The sequence below is a fragment of the Triticum dicoccoides genome, chromosome 4B (assembly GCF_002162155.2).
Source record: "Triticum dicoccoides isolate Atlit2015 ecotype Zavitan chromosome 4B, WEW_v2.0, whole genome shotgun sequence".
Taxonomy (NCBI): Eukaryota; Viridiplantae; Streptophyta; class Magnoliopsida; order Poales; family Poaceae; genus Triticum; species Triticum dicoccoides.
Window position 1 is genome coordinate 37,647,263 of NC_041387.1, and position 22,572 is coordinate 37,669,834.

Genomic DNA, 22,572 nt, shown 5'->3' on the forward strand with positions numbered 1-22,572 from the left:
ATGGCTGCGATAGAGCAGCCACTGATACCGCACACGATTTACGTGAGCTCTTGGACAAAAAGGCTGGTGCGGTCAGGTCCATCTACGGATCCAGAGGACATGCTCCGACACGGGATTATGGTCACCACAATGATCACACTGATCGAATACCAGTTCGGAATCAACACCGGATGCAACAACTGCCGACAGCATGCCGCGACGTGTCCAGATATAGAGGGGCTACGCACCCTCTGTGCTTCACCGATGAGGTGCTGGATCATGAATTTCCACAGGGATTCAAACCCGTGAACATAGAGGCATACGACGGAACGACAGACCCTGGGGTCTGGATTGAGGATTTTATCCTTCACATACACATGGCTCGTGGGGACGACCTCCACGCCATCAAATACCTTCCCCTCAAGTTGAAAGGACCAGCTCGACATTGGCTGAAAAGCCTCCCTGAAAACTCAATTGGAAGTTGGGAGGAACTTGAGGATGCTTTCAGGGCCAATTTTCAAGGGACCTATGTCCGCCCTCCGGATGCAGACGATTTAAGTCACATAATACAACAGCCCGGAGAGTCAGCCCATAAGCTTTGGAACATATTTCTCACTAAGAAGAATCAAATTGTTGACTGTCCAGATGCCGAAGCCTTAGCGGCCTTCAAACATAGTATCCGGGACGAGTGGCTTGCTAGACACCTCGGCCAAGAAAAGCCAAGGACGATGGCGGCCTTAACAAGCCTTATGACCCGCTTTTGTGTGGGCGAAGACAGCTGGTTGGCCCCTAGAGGCACCAGTGACCCAGGCACATCCGAAATTCGAGATGGCAACGGGAAGCCATGACGCACTAAGCACAAGCATCAGGACAATGACGATAGTCCGGACAACACGGCGGTCAACGCCGGATTCAGGGGCTCTCGACCCGGTCAAGGAAAGAAGCCATTTAAGGGCAGCAAAGAGGGACCGTCCGACCTGAATAAAGTCCTGGACAGATTGTGCCAAATCCATGGCAGCCCCGAAAAACCTGCAAATCATACTCACAAAGAATGTTGGGTCTTCAAGCAGGTCGGCAAGTTAAACGTCAAACACAAGGGAAGAGAAATGCCAAGCAAAGACAAGGATGAGCCTCGCCAGCCGAACACGGGGGGACAGAAAAAATTCCCACTAGAAGTCAAAATAGTAAATATGGTCCACGCAACTCACACAGAGTTCGTTGCCCCCAAATTTAACCCCTGGATGGCCTGCCCGATCACTTTTGATCACAAGGACCACCCGGGCAGTATCCGACACGGAGGATCGGCTGCCTTGGTGCTCGACCCAATAATTGATGGTTACCATCTCACTCGAGTCCTAATGGATGGCGGCAGTGGTCTTAATCTGATATATTAGGACACCGTCCGCAAGATGGGGATAGACCCATCCAGAATAAGCCAAAGTAACGCCACCTTTAATGGAGTGATACCAGGCGTTGTGGCCCACTGTTGGGGCTCCCTCGTATTAGAGGTGACATTCGGTTCTCCCGACAACTTCAGAAGCGAGGAACTACTCTTCGACATCGCTCCCTTCAGCAGCGGTTATCATGCATTACTCGAAAGAATGGCCTTCGCTTGCTTTAACACAGTACCGAACTACGCCTGCCTTAGACTTAAGATGCCCGGTCCACATGGTGTCATAACCGTTAGAGGAAACATAGAGCAGTATGCGGCGGCTCTTGTAGCCGGACATTAAGCGGCCTCTCCCACCAGAACGCATGATCGGTCGTCAAGACCACGGACATGGTTAGACGAGTCCAGTGCACCATCGTCAACAACAGCCCGGATAAACCTGAGTTGGGTGATATACATATATCCCCATAAATGATACCAGGGGCTGCAAACATGTAATAAATCCCACAATTCGGCTTGCCTTATTAATAGGTAAATATCTCGTATTCTTGCACGCTTACTCTTTTTTATGAGTTTTCATTTTTACAGACACTATTTGTGTGACACCCTTCTAGGATACGGAACAACGGAGACAAAGACGCAGACGTGCAGTAGGGCCCCGCGCAAAGGTTTCTCTTTAGATTAAGCCCCTGTGTAAACCTTCTTTACTGTCTTTTATTGCTTGAAATCCCGTGGGTATTCAACACACCCACAGCGGACACTGGCGTTATAGGCATCTTGCCACGACAGATCAATGCACGTACCTGGAAATATAGGGTTCATACTCAAGGGTGTTGCTCAGCCCAGTATATGCTATAAAGTCCGAATACCTTCGAGAGTGTTCGGCATCGCGAGTTTGGCCTTATATGCATCAGCTCTGAATCATGTCTTTAGTCAAATGTTGGATTTGCCCGGCTCCTGGATTTAAGGCCTTACGTTCCGTCCTATCGGCTAAGGCGGCCAAAGGAGAACTAGTGCGATTGTGCCCTGGTTATTCCGGATGAGCACCTCAGTAGAGAAAGCCGAAAACTGACTGTCATGATACAACGAGAGACTGGTCAACCACTCGAAGACTCATCGGAATTTATAGGATTCCTCCGCATTAATGAAGGACCGTTTCCCGGTCACGTACATACGCACCCCTACCCCGATGCACACGAAAGTACTAGGGGCTACATTGTAGCCCCACCATTAAAATCCTATGGCTAAGTGAAAGTGTTACAGCTATATAGTCCGGTTGCCTGGTTCGACGTGCGATCACCTCCTCAATAGACCAAGACGTTGGATCAAGTGTGATTACGCATATTCTTTTTTCGAACACCCCTGCATTATGTGTGTGGGGGCTAAAGCCAACGACTGCTAACTTTCAAGTTATTTGCATACATAAACGGCCGTGCAGGAGACATTATAACACTTTCAGGCAAAAGTATAAACAGAGCCTCTATATTTCACACATAATTGTTTACAATTAGTCGATTTGTCACTCGAACATGACATTCTTCGAGCACTGAGCCTCTATTCTATGGGCACCTTATATGACTTGCTCAAAATAGTGCTCGGCTGGGTCTTGGCTTCCTGCCGGACCCTGGGTTGCAATGCTGGTGGCCTCCATATCTGCCCAATATGTCTTAACACGGGCAAGAGCCATCCGTGCACCCTCTATGCACGCTGACCTCTTCATGGCATCGATTCACGATTTGGCACCAAATAGTTGCTGCACTAAACCAAAGTAACTATCCGGCCTTGGTCCCTTCAGCCATAGATGGTCTATTACAGACCTCATTGCAAGATCGGACATCCTATGGAGCTCGGCTATAGCGGCCACCTTCTCACTTAATGGCAATGAGCGCGTTGGAGCACTAAATTGCGACCACAATAGCCTTTCTATTTCGTTATCTTTATGATCCTTGAATAACTTGGTCGCATCAGCCGTACTTTTCGCCAAGTCCGCATACTCATCTGCAGCGCTCCAAAGTTGATCCAAAGGAGCATACTTTGGATCTAAGAACTTCATCCGCAACAAATAGGGGTTTTCCAGCCGCAATTTCTCCGGCTTGTCGAAGTTCCTCCCGCGCGTCTCTAATTTTAGAGCGCGTCTCCTTAGCCGAATCCAGCGCCTTCTTCAGGTCAGTCGCCTTTGCTTGATTCTCCTTCTCGAGAAGCTCATACCGGCTGGCAGCATCCCTCAGATCCACAGCCATAACAGCTATCTTTTCTTTGCTTCGGTGATGAGCAGCCTGTTCGGCTGTCAAGTCTTCGGCTGCCTTTAGGGCAGCCGCATTGCTAACCCGGGCTTGTTCCTTGGCTAGGGCAAGTTCCACCCTCAGGGCCTCAATGGCAGCAGCATCGCCTGCAGCCACATCATATCATATTAATATTACAATCCTCTTCATATTTCCTAAAAAAAATGAGGAAAAAACGAGCGCATACTCTGTGACTCGTGAAGCCGCTTGTTTACAAGCGTGATGTTGGTATCCACCACATCAATCTGTCGCCTCAGTTCGGCGAATTCAGAGTTCCGGTCTATCGCCGGACCTTTAGCCACCTGCGCATGAATGCAGTATGATCATTACCTGAGAGTGTGATCCTCCGTTTGCCGCCTAGGGCTGGCAACCAGAGTCTCAAGGGCTACTATCAATACGGAGCACACCTAGCGCGTGCAGAACAATCAAAAATTACGTATTTTATCGCGTACCTCGAAGCCTTTGAGAAAACTTCCAAAAGCTTCATTTAACCCGCTTGTGGCGGATGAAATCTTCTCCAACACCGTACCCATTAGCGCACGGTGACCCTCGGAGAGAGCAGCTTGCTCCAGGAGGCCCGTCAGCATGTTCGGCCGGGCACAGGACTGTTCCGGACCCTTCTCATTACCCTCCAGGGGAGCCGAACGTGCTGGGCTCGGGGCGGCCGAAGTGTCAGCTTCCGGCCCCAGCAGATCTGGACTCCTCCGTGATGACACCTCAAGGTCGCCTGCCCCATGGGGCGGAGAGGTAGGTGGGGTTTCACTTTCCATCATCTCCGGAAGAAGATCCCCCAAAGACGAATCCTGTTAAGACGAGCTACTAGCCGGACTGCAAAAAATAGATCCTGGTTACTGTTCTCAGAGGAAAAAGCAAAAGCTTCTTGTTTATTATTAACTTACAGCTCGGTGGAGGGCTGGCCCGTTTGCAGGCACGATGCGGTAAGGACGCCCTTCGAGGCAAGAGCCCCTGGTGAAGCTTTCTTCCCTTGCTTAGGCACCTCCGTCTCCAAATCTTTGGAGGCAGCCCTTTTCTTCCCACGAGGGGAGGGAACCTTGGAAAAACATCCCCGATTATCCTCCTTCATGGAGATAGCAATTCCCCCGGTTTGGATGTGCAATGTGTGGAGTTCGGCTTCTCTATTCTTCTCTTCCCCTTTCCCCGAGGGCACTTGGCTTATTGCAGGACTAGGCGAGCCTTCGGGAAGTGGGGTCGGACACCTGATCCTCTCCGCCTTGTTGAGCCAATCCTGGCCGTGGACAAGTTTTCAGAATAATATTGTATTAAGCATAAGCAAAGTGTTCGGTTACAGGGTTACTTACTTGGGTATCTGGGCGGTGGTAGCTCAGGCCCGCATCCTCGGTGGTGTTCGGACACCTTACTTGTGGTCCGAAGAATAACTTATACATCCCTTTGAGCGTCACGCCGAAGAAGTGTTGAATGGTTCGCGGGCCTCCTGGATTGAACTCCCACATACGGAGTGGCCGACGCTTGCACGGCAGGATCCGTCGAACCAACATTACCTGAATGATTCTGACAAGGTCGATATCCCTCTCAAGAAGCTCCCGAATACGGCTCTGCAATGTCGGTACGTCATTAGCAGGCCCCCAGTCCAGTCCCACGTTGGTCCACGATGCCAGTTGAGGCGGGGGACCCGATCGGAAGGCAGGGGCAGCCGCCCACATTGTGCCTCGGGGAGCTATGACATAGAACCACCTCCGGGAAGGAACCTTCTAGCCATGGAACATCGACGTTTCTGCTTATTGCGGCGCCTCCGCACTCCACGTGTCGCCCCTCAATCACCTTCAGCTTCACATTGAAGGTCTTGAGCCACAGGCCGAAGTGTGGGGTAATGTGGAGGAAGGCTTCACACATGACAATAAACGACGAGATGTAGAGGATGGACTCCGGAGCTAGATCATGAAAATCTAGCCCGTAGTAGAACATGAGCCCTCTCACGAAGGGATCAAGAGTCAACCCCAAGCCTTGGAGGAAGTGAGAAACAAATACGACACTCTCGTCGGGTTCGGGAGTGGGGATGATCTGCTCAAGGACGGGAAGCCTGTGCTTGACATCGGCGGTCAAATATCTAGCCTCCCTGAGCTTTGCAATGTCCTCCTCTGTGACAGAGGAGGCCATCCACCGATGTTGAAGGTTGGATCCGGACATGATTGAAGATCCGAAGTGCCTAAGCTTGAGCTTCGGGTGTTGGAACTCGAGAGGCGGAAAGGCGCAAGCGTGGTAAGAGAGGGATAGGCCTTGACCCCTCTATAAAGGGGGAGAATATCAAGCGTCTCTAGCGTAACTGTTCGGGACTTGCCTAAAAACATGGAGTCATGCCAACAGGCGTGGTTGGATTGCCCATACCCGTATTGATGAGGATCCCATGACAAGAGGGACACGATCTCTGCTTCGACAAGACGTGCCAAAGAAACCGCCCCGTAATGTGTGCGGTAGATGGTTAAAAAACGGATCGAATAAAGGCCGGACCGTGGCGTGATGTCATGCTACAAAGAGTTGTCAGCGGATTAGATTTGTGGATTATTGTTCTCTCTACGGTGGTATGTGAAATTTGTCTTGCAGAGCCGGACACGATTTTAAGTGTTCGAAATTTACATTGAAGTATTCGGAGATGGAACCCGCCCTGCAATGCCGAAGACAATCTGCGCGCCAGACTCATCGTCATTGAAGCCTGGTTCAGAGCTACTGAGGGAGTCCTGGATAAAGGGGTATCCGGACAGCCGTACTATATACTTTGGCCGGACTGTTGGACTATGAAGATACAAGATTGAAGACTTCGTCCCGTGTCCGGATGGGACTCTCCTTTGCGTGGAAGGCAAGCTTGGCGATTCGGATGATAGATCTCCTTATCTGTAACAGACTCTGTGTAACCCTATCCCCCTCTGGTGTCTGTATAAACCGGAGGGTTTAGTCCATAGGACAAGAACAACAATCATACCATAGGCTAGTTTCTAGGGTTTAGCCTCTTCAAAATCATGGTAGATCAACTCTTGTAATACTCATATCATCAAGATCAATCCAGCAGGAAGTAGGGTATTACCTCCATTGAGAGGGCCCGAACCTGGGTAAACATCGTGTCCACAGTCTCCTATTACCATTAGCCTTAGACGCACAGTTCGGGACCCCCTACCCGAGATCCGCTGGTTTTGACACCGACAACGAGCCTGCAGCAGCACCATCCAAGCAGTAGATCGTTGGAGTATCATGGTAGTCATGAGTATGATGTATGGCTGTCATCGCATTTGTCATGATGCGTAGTTTCATGTACGAGGGTAGTAGACCCATTGCAATGTTTATTTTCATGTTGGGACTATGTATAACTATGTTGGTTTTTTTCTTCGACTTGGTTTTATTCGCTACTTTCTTCCGGGATTTGTCATTCGTTTTCCCCCATTTTGGAATTTTCTCATCATGGTTGCTATGTATTGGGAAAATGAAAATAGGATGCCGCGTGGAGGCAGCAGTAGTCAAGCTGGTGAGGATGTCCCTATCCGTCGTTCTGCAAGACAGGCAGGACATTCCCCGGAACCTTACCAGCCACCTACGCCTCCACCACCACAACCGCCTTCCACCGAGCAAATCATGCGAATGTTTGAAGAAAGAAGGAGCAACGATCTGCTGGAAATACGGAAAAGTGTACAAGTTATGGTTGGGCAGAATGGAAACTAGAATGGCCATCATTCCAAGCTATCAGATTTTCAGCGAACCAAGCCTCCCAGTTTCATCCATACTACTGATCCTTTGGACATCGACGACTGGCTAAGGACTATTGAAAGAAAACTGGAAATTGCTCACACAGACGAAGGAGACAAGGTTCCCTTTGCAACGCATTATCTCGAAGGAGCTGCCGCTATATGGTGGGATAATGCCAAAGCAATATGGCCTGCCGACGAGGAAATTACTTGGACAAAATTCAAGGATCACTTCCGCAAATATCATATTCCCACCGGAGTCATGAAGATCAAGCAACGTGAATTTCTCGCCCTCACTCAAGGCAGCATGACCATCGCCGAGTATCTGAATAAATTCAACCATCTGGCCCGCTACTCTCTCCATGATGTGGCCACCGAAGAACGGAAGATCGACCGATTTCTTGGAGGCCTATATCAACATCTCCGGTGCACTCTCAGTATGTTTGATTTCCCGGACTTCCTGACTCTGGTGAACAAGGCCCTAATCGTCGAGAGGGAACACAAGCTCCTGCACGACAGCAAGCCAGCTGCTAATGACCACAAGCGCAAATTCGAGCCCAAGAAGGATATGCAACCAGTGCAAAAGGCTCGTACATGGCAACAAACTTAGGTGGAGTACAAACCCAATTGGCAGCAGAACATCAACAAGACTACTACCCAAGTCAAGAATGTCGTGACCAGTCCGGTGCGCGACGATTGCCAGCGCAACAATTCGTGGTTCAGCTGTGGTCAAACCAGACACTACGCCCGACAGTGTCCCATGAACACCAAGCCCGTCGCTCCATTTCAACCGCAAGTTAACTACATGGAGCAGTATTCTGCCCCTGATATAATCCAAGGGCAAGTTCATCACAAATCCGCAGACGAAGCCCAAGAGGACCCGGAAGTCGTCATTGGTATGTTTCTCATAAACGACATACCCGCTGTAATTGTATTTGACTCTGGGGCTTCCCACTCTTTTATTTCGCGGAGTTTTGCTTCCCAAAACAACTTTTCTTGATCGATTTTGGGAAAGCACATGCTAGTACAATCCCCGGGATCCATGCTCAGAAGCAATCTCGTCTGCCAAAATTTGGAGATTGACATCAAGGGCGTCAAGTTTCCAACATCATTGATAATCATCGATTCCAACAAATTGGATGTCATTCTGGGCATGAATTGGTTAACCCAATACCAAGTCTGCATCAGTTGTGCGACCAGAGAAGTTACCCTGAAAATATGGAAGGTCGCACCACAAGTTTTTATGCTCGCAAGTGCATCCCCATGAAGGATATGGTTTTCACAGCTGTGGTAGAAGAGGTGGAATTAATCCCAGTGGTCAGCGAGTATCCAGATGTATTTCCTGAAGAATTACCCGGCATGCCACCAGACCGAGAATTGGAGTTCGCTATTGACCTAGTGCCTGGAACCACCCCGATACATAAGAAATATTATCGGATGCCCTCCTCAGAATTGGTGGAATTGAAGAAGCAACTGGACGAGATGCTGCAAAAAGGATACATTCGTCCCAGCTCTTCACCATGGGGATCACCAGCAATATTCGTGGACAAAAAGGATGGCAGTCTACGAATGTGTGTAGACTACCGACAGCTGAATGACGTCACCATTAAAAACAAGTATCCACTGCCAAGGATTGATGATCTGTTTGATCAACTCAGTGGGGCCAAAGTATTCTCAAAGATTGATTTGAAGACAGGATATCATCAACTCAAGATTAAGAAGGAATATATTCCTAAGACCGCGTTCACCACTCGGTACGGTCTTTACGAATACACGGTTATGTCCTTCGGCCTCACCAACGCTCCTGCATTCTTTATGCATATGATGAACAAGGTGTTTATGGACTTCTTGGACAAGTTTGTGGTGGTGTTCATTGATGACATCCTCATTTATTCCAAAAGCAAGGACGAACATAAGGAACATCTTCGCGCAGTTTTGCAATGGCTTCACGATCATCAATTGTATGCCAAATTCAGCAAATGCGAGTTTTGGCTCCAGCAAGTGGGATTCCTCGGACATATCCTCTCGGCAGAAGGAATCTCGGTGGACCCAAGCAAGGTAAAAGATGTACTTGATTGGTCCACACCCACCACCGTCTCAGAAATCCAGAGTTTCCTTGGACTAGGCGGATATTATCGCCGTTTTATCGAAGGATTTTCCAAGATCGCCAAGCCAATGACTGAGCTCCTCAAGAAGGACAAGAAGTTCATATGGACTGAAGACTGCGAACAGAACTTCAATGAGTTAAAAACTAGACTGACATCGGCACCCGTATTAACTCTTCCAAATATCTACCGCAGTTTTGATGTTTACTGCGACGCCTCCAGAAAAGGACTGGGGTGTGTACTCATGCAAGATGGCAAAGTGGTGGCCTATGCATGTCGCCAACTACGACAACATGAAGGAAATTATCCTACTCATGATTTGGAATTGGCCGCAGTAGTGCATGCTTTAAAAATCTGGAGACATTATCTGATTGGAAAGAAGTGCCTGATATTCACCGACCATAAAAGTCTCAAGTATATATTCACTCAGCCCGACTTGAACCTTCGACAGCAAAGATGGCTCGAGTTGGTTAAGGACTATGACCTCGGAATAAATTATCACCCAGGCAAAGCTAATGTGGTGGCTGACGCCCTCAGCTGCAAACCTGCCAACCTCAACGCCCTAATGGATTCCTTGCCTCCAGAGCTCTATGAAGAGATCATGCAGCTGAATCTAGTAATCACCGACGCCCGTCTTACCAATATATTGGAAGTTGCTCCTACTCTCGAAGAAGAAATTCGCAGAGCTCAAGCGGATGATAAGGTGTTACAGATATATGTTCAGAAGCTGCACCAAGGGCAAGCAGCTGATTTCACTATGGATCAGCAAGGTTCGCTAAGGTTCTGGGGAAGACTTTGCGTACCTAACCAAGACAGTCTGAAGAAGAAAATATTGGCTGAAGCACATGAAGCACCATACTCAATTCATCCTGGTAGTACCAAGATGTATGAGGATCTTCGTCAGATATTTTGGTGGGATGGAATGAAGAAAGACATCGCATATTTTGTGGCCTGCTGAGATATCTGCAATAAGGTAAAGGCGGAACACCAAAAACCCACTGGACTCCTCCAGCCTCTGCCAGTATCCCAATGGAAATGGGATGATATTTGCATGGCTTTCATCACCAGATTACCAAGGTCTCATTAAGGAAACGACGCGATATGGGTCATAGTGGACACTCTAACCAAGGTGGCACACCTCCTACCTATCCCGACCACGTACCGTGCAAATCAACTTGCATAGCTGTATGTATCAAGAATTGTCAGTCAGCATGGAGTACCCAATACTACCACCTTTGACAGGGGATCTCTATTCACATCCGCATTTTGGTCCCGACTTCATCAAGCCTTGGGAACCGCTCTGAAGTACAGCACGGCTTACCATCCTCAGACTGATGGACAGACTGAGCGAGTAAATCAAATACTCGAAGATATGCTCCAGGCATGTACATTGGCCCAAGGAACCAAGTGGGAAGACTGCCTGCCCTACGTCGAGTTTTCCTACAACAAGAGTTTCCAAGCCAGCTTAAAGATGTCACCCTATGAAGCCCTGTATGGCCGAAAATGCCGCACCCCATTAAATTGGTCTCAAACCGGAGATAGCCGTATTTTCGAGATTGATTTAATGCTCGAAGCCGAGAAGCAAGTCAAGGAAATCGGAGACAGACTGCAACTGGCCAAATCCCGACAGAAGAGCTACTATGATGCCAAACATCGTCAGATCAGCTTCGAACCCAGAGAACATGTATATCTCCGAGTCATCCCTATGAAAGGAGTCAAGAGGTTTCAGAATCATGGAAAATTGGCACCCAGATATATCGGTCTATTCCCCGTCATGGCCAGAGTCAGAACAGTCGCCTACCAGTTGGAATTGCCACCAGAATTGTCAGAAGTACACAACGTGTTTCACATCTCGCAACTAAGAAGATGCATCTCACCACCGGAGAAAAGGGCTGATATGTCAGAGATAGAATTGGCTAAGGATTTGACTTATGAGGAAAGGCCAATCAGAATATTGGATCAGACAGAAAGGGTCACTCGTAGCAAAGAGATAAGATTTTACAAGTTTCAGTGGGAGCATCACACCGAAGAAGAAGCAACCTGGGAAAGAGAGGATTTTTTAAGGACTGCATACCCAGAATGGTTTTCCCAAGCAACCGAATCTCGAGGACGAGATTCATCCTAAGTGGGGGAGGTTTGTGACAGCCTGGATTTTGCCTTCTCTCTTTTTACCGGACTTGCCTTCTCTCTCTTTCTGGACTTGGTTTTCATCGTGGTTTTTGCCCTGATTTGATTTGGATTTTTGGATCAATTCAAATGGACTTGTCACTTGGGCATATCCTTGGCTTTAACCCAAGTGACCTATCACCTTATCCCTCCCACAAACTCCCAAAATAATAAAATGAATATTTTTATTCATTTTTCTCTCTTAAGTTCATTTCGGAACTTTGTGCTCCAAAGCAACCTCAGTTTTTCTTGCTCAGAAAAATCTAAGATAATTCCTAAATATTGTTAGGACCATGGCACATCTTACCATGCAAAAATATTGCATCACTTTTTGTAATATTTTTGCTGTAGAAAATCTTTTCACTTCTGGACCAGAAATGCATGTTGTACAACAAGTGCATTTTTCCTGAGCTTTTAGCCTTGATCTTTCTTGAGCTTAAACACCCTCCTAAGAAACCCTAAACCCCAGGAGATCAGCCCTAATTGCCTTCTTGAAGGTGGCCAAACTAGGCGACCAAGTTTCTGTACAGAAACTTGTCAGCTAAGTGGCGTCACTTTTGGTCGACCTGTCCATGAGCCATCACCTCCCCTAGACTAAACACTGCACGGTCGAAAGCATAGAGAAGGTTTGGCCACTCATGGGCATCTTTTTGACCATGCCAGCTTGGTGACCACACGTGGACACGGTGCCTGGCATGCGTCTTGACGCGCTCTGGCTAGCGCTTTGCGCTCTGTTTCGCGTGTGTGCATGCAAGTGCTCGCCTCCGACTGTCGCAACATGCCACAGCCCTCGACCCATCACCCATGACCCCTCCCTGGTGCTCGCCGATGCTGGAGTCGCTGCAGCAAGACCGGTCGGGTCGCGGCCAAAACGGCATAGTGCGCGAGTGTGCTTGTCCCCATCTCGAACTGCCTCCTGTGCTCGTCCGCGAGCGTGGGCAAGCATCGGCATTGACGCTGCACCCTGTCCCCTCGCGTTGGAGCCTCTCGTCGACGTTCGCCGCGTGTCTAGAGTGCTCCGGCAGCGACACGTTCCCCCCCTGTTACTCCGGCTATATAAAGCCACCCCGACTCGAATCCTGGCCACACACCACTCCGCCACCACGAACACGTAGAACGGCCGCAGTTTGGTCGGGCGGGCCTCTAGCCGTCGCCCCGACCCGAGGACTTCGGTGATCCCCGCAGGCCAGCTGCCACTCTCCAGGGTCTCTCGAGCTCAAGTAGCTGCTTGGGTAGGGCATTGGTGGTCTGCTAGAGCGACCTGGACCCCGCCAAGCCCTCAGAGCTACCTCTAGCCACCGTCTTCCTCCTCTCTGGCAAACTCCGTCTGCCCCCGAAGCTTGCGAGCTCGACTGCGACCAACTCCGTCCATCTCTCGCCAAGCCACGGTTACAGGCAGGTGCGCTGTGAGCCCCGCTTCCAATCTATCCCTCTAGCCTAGCCCCAAACCCTCTCGTCGCTAGCGTAAGCTCCGGCGAGGCGCTGCCACTCCTCTAATCTTGATCCCCCTCTCGCTCTCCTGCCTGGTGGGGCCTAGTGTCAGCCTCACCACTCGCGCCCGAAGCGGTATAAGTGGATTCGCACTCCCACTTTACGCCTTCGACGTCACCCCCCCCCCCTAGGAATTTCTGTTTAATTCAAATTTATTCAGAAATTTGACCAAACTTTGACCAACCATAATTTCTAAACCACAAGTCCAAATGAATTGATTCTTTTTGCATTGTCTTTGTTACAAAAAGCTCTAGCAGCACACCAAAGAGTGGATTTTTCCTTGATGTCTAGAATTTCTGGTGATTTTCAGAATGAGTTTTGACATTTATTTTGTGGTTTTAAAATATTTTCAGAAGGAGGATCTTGCCTTAAAGCTAACCAGGAGGAGTGTGACCCTCTTCTGCACTAAGGCAAGCCACAACATCATTTGGATGGTGTTATTTCAATATCTATGATTTTCTTCTTGAATATGAGTCTTTAATTGCATTTAAAATTTGATAAATTAATATGGTTAATTGCTAGTTGTTTTATGATGCTTGATATGCTTGTTTTAGCTTCTGGTTGAGTTCATGGAATTGCTTGGCTAAGTAGAGTAAGATTTTGCACTAGATATTTTGTTATGGAAAGTTATGGTAGCTATTTTTGCTAGTAATAGTTTTCAACTAAATAATGCACTAATAAAAAAATATTGTTTGTAGAAAGAATGACTTATAACCAGAGAAGTTTATGATCTTGGAAGTGTAACTTAGTTATATTGCTTGTTTTGATCCATGCATAAGAGTTGCTTGCTCTGTGTGATGAGTAGTTGCATGATTTCCGGTATGATGCCATGTTAGTAATAATTTTTTTTTCTGAAAACTAATACATGATTAATTTCAACCTGAATATGATGTTGATCACATCATGGTGCCACTGAATCGGGTTCTAATTCAGTGCGACCACATTTACCTAATGGGAAGGTCTTGATTCGGTCCTTTGTCGTGGCTCTCACCGGTGCCTCCCGCGAGGGAAGGTTATGGGCGTGCTTACCCTGTCCAGGTAGGCAGACATAACCTTGTGTGATCATTTGTTTTTGTGGTACCTTGTCCCTGTTTGGGACCGTTTTGCCACGATGGTGGCCGTTGGTGTCTTTGGTAGACACGGGGCCACCCAATACCTAGCCCTGAGAGGGAGATGGTCGGAGTGGTCGGGGAGAGTGCATGGCAAAGGGAGGATTTCATCAGATTACTTTGGTCCACCTGAATGGGAGTACGAGGCCAGGTATTCTGTAGTGTGGGTAAAGTAAGCTACCTCTGCAGAGTGTATTTAATCTATCGATAGCCACACCCTCGGTTATGGGCAAGACTCGGGAGTAAGTCACACCATGGATCAACTTTTATAACTAATCTTGCAAACTAGTAATTGTTGTGATACATTGTTTCGTAGTGAATCTTGAACACTCGAGGTGTTCATGAGTGATTGGTTTCAGGTGTGACCCTGGTGTGGTCACCGTGGTTATGAGGTAACCGTCTGGTAAGCGAGTCCGTGTGACTCGGTGCTCAGTTTGGTTGTTCTGCATAGCTTTGCATTTGTAGTAATTTCTTTCTTTAATTTAACTTGATTAATTATCATGATATTGTCTACCATCATGCTTATGTTTGTTGTGAGCTTGCAAGTACATTTCATGTACTGACCTGGCGTGTCGTGCCAGTTTTCAGGCAAGCTGGTTCGCATCGGAGCACATATCGTGTCTAGGCCGTGTCCACGTCGGTGTTCCTGTGCCATGGAGTTCCGCTACGTCGTTCTTCCGCTGCCGCGTAGTTTCGTGTGATCGAGGCCCCAGCCATGTTCATTCAATAATGTACATACTATCCAGCAGCACCGTGTGTGCCGCTTGGTCTCGAACCTTGATGTAATATCAGACCTTTGTACCGCGCTAGTATCAATAAAGCAGTTATTTCTATACCATGTTGTTTTGTATTGCCAGAAGACTCAATCTCTCGGCCGGCAATGCAGGGTATACCGGTTGCTCTGAGCCGGGGTGCCACACGTACAAGGCTTCAAAAGGGGCCATCTTCAAACTGACTGGGTAACTGTTGTTATAGGAGAACTCTGCATAGGGAAAATTGTCATCCCAACTAGATCCATAATATAACACACAAGCTCTCAACATGTCCTCAAAAATCTGATTGACTCTCTCGGTCTGTCCATCTGTGTGTGGATGAAAGGCTGTCTGAACTCTAGCCTGGTACCCAAAGTTTCATGCAACTGATTCCAAAACTTTGAAGTAAACTGTGTTCCTCTATCTGATACAATGGTCCTTGGAACTCCATGTAGACATACGATCCTGGTCATGTATATCTTTGCTAACTTAGCACTCGTATAAGTTGTCTTCATAGGGATGAAGTGGGCTACTTTCGTCAAATGATCAACTACAACCCAGATAGAGTCATAGCCTGAACGAGTCCTGGATAATCCAGTGATAAAATCCATGCCAAGTTTATCCCACTTCCATTCCGGTATTGGCAAAGGCTGTAATAACCCTACTGGTTTCTGATGCTCTGCCTTAACTCTCTGACATACATCACATACTACTACATACTCGGCAATATCCTTCTTCATTCCTGTCCACCAGAAACTTTCCTTCAAAATCCAGATACATCTTGGTGTTGCCTGGGTGAATAGAGTAAGGTGAATAATGAGCCTCCTGAAGAATCAACTTCCTGATCTCGGGGTCATTAGGCACATAAATACGATCCTCAAACCATAAGGTGTCGTGCTCATCCTCACGAAATCCTTTAGCCTTTCCTTTACTCATCCTTTCTTTTATCTCAGCAATCTCCTTGCCCGTCTTCTGGGCTTCCCTGATCTTACCCAACAAAGTGGACTGAATTTCCAATGCTGCAACATAACCCCTCGGAACTATCTCCAAGCATAGCTCTCAGAGGTCGTTGGCTAGCTCCTTAGGCAATCGTCCGGTTATGAGCGTGTTAGCATAACTCTTGCGGCTCAACGCATCTGCTACGACATTGGCCATTCCTGGATGATAATGCAGTCTCATGTCATAATCCTTTATGAGCTCCAACCATCTCCTTTGCCTGAGGTTTAACTCCTTTTGCATAAAAATGTACTTCAAACTCTTATGATTTGTGTATACATCACAAGGTTTCCGATGAGAAAATGTCTCCATGTCTTGAGCGCATGCACTACGACTGCTAGCTCCAAATCATGCGTAGGATAGTTCAACTCGTGAGGTCGAAGCTGTCGTGAGGCATATGAAACAACTCTTCCATCCTGCATAAGCACACCTCCAAGTCCTCGACATGAAGCGTCGCAATATACTTGGAAATCATTGCGTATGTCTGGGAGAATCAGCACTGGGGCTGTAACCAAAGGTTTCTTCAACTCGTGAAAACTGGCCTCACAATCCTCAGTCCATTTAAACTTGGTGTCCTTCAATAACTCAGTCATGGGCACTGCAATCTTGGAAAAGTTCTCAATAAATCTCCAATAATAACATGCGAGTCCAAGAAAACTTCTGATCTATCCCACTGAGGTGGGTGCCAACCATTTAGTGACAGAAGCAACCTTGGTAAGGTCTACTGCTATTCCTTCTCCGGATATAACATGTCTGAGAAATCCAACTTCCTTCAACCAAACTCACGTTTGCTGAACTTGGCATACAACTGATGTTTCCTAAGTTTCTTGAGAACCAAACGCAAATGTTCCTTATGCTCTTCTTCATTCTTCGAGTAGACCAAAATGTCATCAATGAGCACCCCGACGAACTTATCCAAAACTCCATGAACACCTTGTTCATCATACTCATGAAATAGGCAGGGGTATTAGTCAATCCAAATGACATAACTATATACTCATATAATCCATTACTCATGGTAAAAGATGTCTTAGGTATATCCTGCTCTCAGATCTTCAACTGGTGATAACCTGATCAAAGATCGATCTTGGAGAAAACCTTAGCTCCATGCAGCTGGTCAAACAAAACATTGATCATCGGTAGAGGGTATTTGTTCTTGATCGTCACCTCATTCAGTGCATGATAATCAACAACCATCCTCAAAGATTATCCTTCTTCTCAACTAGAAGCACCGGGGCTCCCCAAGGTGATGAACTTGGTTGAATATAACCTTTCTCCAGTAGATCCTTAATTTGATTCTTAATTTCCTCCAGATCATTAGCGGGCATCTGATACGGTCTCTTTGATATTGGCCCGGTGCCTGGCAATAACTCAATGTCTCGATCTAGTGGCATGCCTCCTAACTCCTCCAAAAATACACCGGGGTAATCCTTCACCACTGGTACTTCCTCCTGTACAACTCCCGATAAGGAATTCACCCGAGTCCTCCACGACACATGCCTAGACGCATACTTGATCCTCTTTCCTTCCGGGGTGGTGAGAAGAATTGATTTACTCGTGCAAATGATGTTCCCCTCATACTTGGATAGCCAATCTATCCCTAGGATCACGTCTAATCCTTGTGATTCTAGGACAATCAGTTCGGTTGGGAAAACATGTCTACCTATGGTTACTGGCAATTGATAGCATCCCTTACTAGCCATATACTCCACTCCTGGGGAACTTACTAACATAGGTGACTTAGGGGCTACTGTTGGCAACTTATACTTATCCACAAATCCCCTTGATACGAGTGAATGAGATGAACCAGTATCGAAAAGAACAAGATTTGTAAATGCATTAATCAAAAACTTACCGACAACTGCGTCGGCCTTATCCTCAATCTCCTCCACACTGATTTCACCTGACCTTTGGTGAAGGGGTTGGGCTTCTTTGCACAATTTCCATTGCCATTTCCATTCTTTGCTTCAGGACATTCAATGGCATAATGTCCGGTCTTCCCGCACTTGAAACAAGTAATATGACTCAGATCCCTCTTGGACGGTGTTGCGGGGTTGGAACGGTTCTGACTGTTGCTTCCTCCATTCCCATTGCCATTCTTAGGGCCACTGTAGTTGTGCGAACTTCCTCTATTGTGCGTATGTCCTCCATGGTTGTGAGTATGTCCTCCCAAGTACGGGGAATGGCGGGGCTTGTACTGAGCTCCATAAGTGTACCTCCCTTGTCCATACTTCCTCCCGCGATTATCAATCTGCTGTTGCTTGCCTTCTATCATGAGGGCCCTATCTACCGACTCCTGGTAGTTGTTGAAAGTTGCCACCATCAACTGCATGCTTAGCTCATCATTGAGTCCCTGAAGAAACTTCTCCTACTTCACAGCATATGTGGCCACATCATCTGGGGCATAACGGGCTAACTTGTTGAACTCATCCACATACTGTCCCACTGTATGACTCCCTTGGCGCAGGTTGTGAAACTCACGCTTCTTTATGCTCATAGCTCCTGCTAAAACATGGGCGGTGAAGAAAGCCTGCTGAAACTGATCCCATGTAACTGTATCAATGGGGTAAGTGGTGGTGAAGTTCTCCCACCAAGATGTTGCGGGTCCATCAAGCTGATGTGCGGCAAAGCGCACTCTCTCCGCATCTGTGCATTCTTTCAGTGGTCAGCTCCCTTCCAATCTTGTGGAGCCAATCATCTGCAACAATCGGCTCGGTGCTTCTAGAGAACATCGACGGATTCAACCTCAGAAAACGGGCTAGGTTGTCAACACGGGATGGTGGTGGTGGGTTGTTGTTGTTGTTGTTGTTGTTGTTGTTGTTGTTGTTGTTGCCTTGGTTCTGGTTCTGAACTAGCATCTGCATCAAGGCATTCTGCTGCTGGATCAACTGAGTGAGCTTCGGTGGGAACATAAATCCATTGTCACGTCTCGGAGGCATCTGATGGGTTAGAAGGGGTGAGAAAACAAAATAGAATAAGGTCTAAGGGGGATTCACTACCCATATGCACATGAGGCAAACACAATCAATTCACTTCATTCAATATCAAACAAGGTTCACACAAAAGATCTAACTACGATTACAAATCGATCGATGCTAACTACTTGGAAGAATACTACTAGTAACATGGTGGTTGTCTAGAAATTTTGATCAGAGGAAAACTCCATGATGTCTGCTCCTGCTTCGTCTATGTAGTCGTCATCACTGTCACCATTTGCATCACTTTCCATGTCGGTGTCGTCCAAGATGATGTAGTCCTCCAAAAGGATCTCCTTCTCAGTTTCTCGCTTATGTTTCTCCACCGGTAGTCCTAGCTTCCTCTTTAATTCTTCATGCTTCTCTAGTAGTATATCAATTTATTCCTCATATCCATCGCGTGTTGACTTGAGTTCCTCTTCTAGCTCGTTATTCTTCTTCATCAGCTTCCTTGATCTTCTTCATGTTGAAACACAGCTGGTTCTCGTATCGGCGAATGTGATCATCCATCTCCTGAATGTATGCTGCAATCGATCCATCCTTCCTGGTACGAATCATCTCCCATTCTTCGTCTCGGTGTCCACATATTTGATAGATGGTGTTTTCAAGCTCCTTGTGATACACTTCACATATGCATCCAAAAGTGATGTGGGCTGCCATGCTCGCTTGGGGCGTCCAGGTAGAAATCAATATGCTCTGTTGTTGGCGCAAATGTCCTCCTAGGTACCCAGACTTTGATCTTCCAGCGCTCCTCTTCCAGTAAAGTTGCAGAGAAAGTCCCAGTGAAGCTTGGTAGTCTGATGTTCAAATACTTAGTGACTTCCTTCAAGTGTCGTCCGAAAGGGGTGTCATCATCCGGCTTAGTGAACTTGTTCCTGGGGTCCGCCATCTATAGAGTAGAAATAGAGGAGAATTAGAAATGAGCAAAGAAGAGAAATCATGTGGCTTATTTTAGTGGTCGCATCCTATAGTCAGCGTGTGCTCTAATACCATCTTATAGCAACCACGGTCCCAATGGACCGAAGTCTCTGTGCTTAAGTGTCATCCCTGGTTCGGTAATGCTGACACACACAATACTCGAGGAATTATAGCAGAGTTCAATCACACACTTATAACATCGAGGTCCTCATAAAGAGTATGGTTACACAAAAATAGTATGGCTGAAGGCCATCTAAACTAAATAACTGCAGAAGCTTCAAAGATAAATGAGTCCGTCAACTCCAACGGCATAGCTGAGTGCATGACAATGACCTATCGCACCTTATTCGTCATTTGATTAGTCTGCAACATGATGTTGCAGCCGTGTAGGTCAGCACATTGAATATGCTGCCAGAGTTACACTGTAAAACAATGAATGCAAGAACTATATCTACATGCAATATTTGGCTGGTGGATGCTCTAAGTTCATGATTTTGCATAAAGCTAGTTTTTACCTACAACAAAGGAATAAAATTTTATTTACTACTCCCAAGTTGTACCAATATTTGAGAAGGTTCCTCCAACTCAAATGCCAATTAAACAAGTATCATCATTAAACCCAATTCAATTAATTAAAGAGTGATGAGATCAAATATAATATCCAATTCCAGATACTCAAGATGTCCATAACCAGGCACGTGGCTAACCAAGATTAGTTTATACACTCTATATAGGTTGCGCACTTTTCCCCACAAGACTCGACCGCATCCATGATCGGAAGATCGAGACATAGTCTTTCTGAAGCATTAACTCTCTACTCCGGGCAGACCGGTACACCTACTTTCCCCTACATCTGCTAGTCCACCTCTTTGAGAGCTCATACAACTTACTCAACTATGCTAGAGCCCATAATGGCTTGTGGCTGCACACAGAAGTTTCTAGGCATGAAATATCATATGATCCCTTTGAGCCTGGGTGGCAAACCGAGGAAAAATCACACGGGTACTCCGGGATTTCCCAAACCGACAAGCACTGGATTCTCCAGGTGCCCCAACCAATCCACCTAGATGTGTATTAAAGTTGCCACCTTAATGTTATCCAAGGTTGATAACTTTCATAGCTTCCATGTGTATCACGATCCAATCCCCATCTACGAGTATGGCTAAGCAATAATTGAGCATAACGTATATTCCTGAGGTGATCCAAAGGTATTAGGTTCCTACCTCAAGTACTACAACCAAACCACAAGTTCCCAATCCTACTCATGCAAATATTTGAGAGGCATACTAATTCATAGTAAAAATTGGGTATAGAAGAGTATGATCAAAGTGTAACTTGCCTTGCTGACAATCTACAAACTCCAGAGATTCGTAGTAACAAGCTTCGCACTCCAGATAATCTAGCATAGACAAACAGTAGCATACATAAGCAATCACTCAACTGAAACAAAGAGAAGTCGAGAAAAGATCCAAATAAAGCTCGAAACAAGCAAACGACTAAACTAAACAGAAAACAAAACCTAACAGTATTATTTTCATGTGGATTAGATATTAACAGTAGGTACATGTGATTAGCTATGATTTGCAAAAAGAATCAACTCAAATGGAGTTACGAAACTCAAGATACAAACAAAACAAGATCGTTTACTAATCTGAACTAAACTAAAATTTTAAATTGTCAAATTCATGTTCAAGTTGGTTCACTGGAAATAAGACATTGTTACGAAGATTTAGGCATTGGTTTCATCTAATTTGGATAAATGAGCAAAAAGTTACGCTAGTTTTAAGATCAAGGGCTAAATTGCAAAAAGACTTATTCGCGGATAGGTCCCTGGCCAAAAATAAAACTAAAAAGAAAAATCTACAAAACGAACGTTCGCTAACAGAACTGAATGAACGAATTCATTCGTTAAAACGATCTAATGGGTGAATGTTCACTGACTAACGAACTAACTAAAGAAAACCGATCTAATAACTAAACCGAACAAAACTGGAAAAAAACGGCAAGCGGCTATTTTTACCGGCTATACCAAAATGACCGGCGGCAGCGAGATCCGGTGAGGCGGCGGTCGGATCCGGAGGTGAAGCAAGGTGGCGGCGCGGGGCGGCGGCGGTGGCGCGAGGTGGCGGCAGCTTGCGGCGGCGCGGCGCGGGCGGCGGCAGAGCTGCGGCGGCGGCGACTGATGAGGTGGAGGGGCGGCGGCTTCGTCGGCTTATAAAGGGGCCGAGGGGGCTTTCTTGGGGAGGGGGCGGCGTCGGTGACGCGGAGTTCGAGCAGGTCTCTGCCGGCGGCCCGGCTCGGGATTCCTCCCGCGGAGGAAGGCGGTGGTGGCGAGTGGGCTGTGGCCCGACTCGGCTGGGCCACCCCATATGCTTTTTTTAAACGATTTTCACGAGAAAATCCTAAATAAATAAAAATTAAAAATTAAAAATTCCAGAAACAATTTTCACCGTCCAAACCTAATATTTGGAACAAAATGAACATTTTTCTAGACTAAAACCAATTTTTAAAAAATGCATGTTTTTATCTAATTAAAAAAATGCAAATAAAATTCAAATAAAATAATAATTTGATTTCAACATTTCCTTTGTATTTTTTTTCTCCTCTGTTGAAGAAGTCATTTTATCTTCTCTCATTTATTTTATTGTTGGAAATAATTGGAAAGAAAATATTGAAAATCAAATTGATCCTCTTTTCAA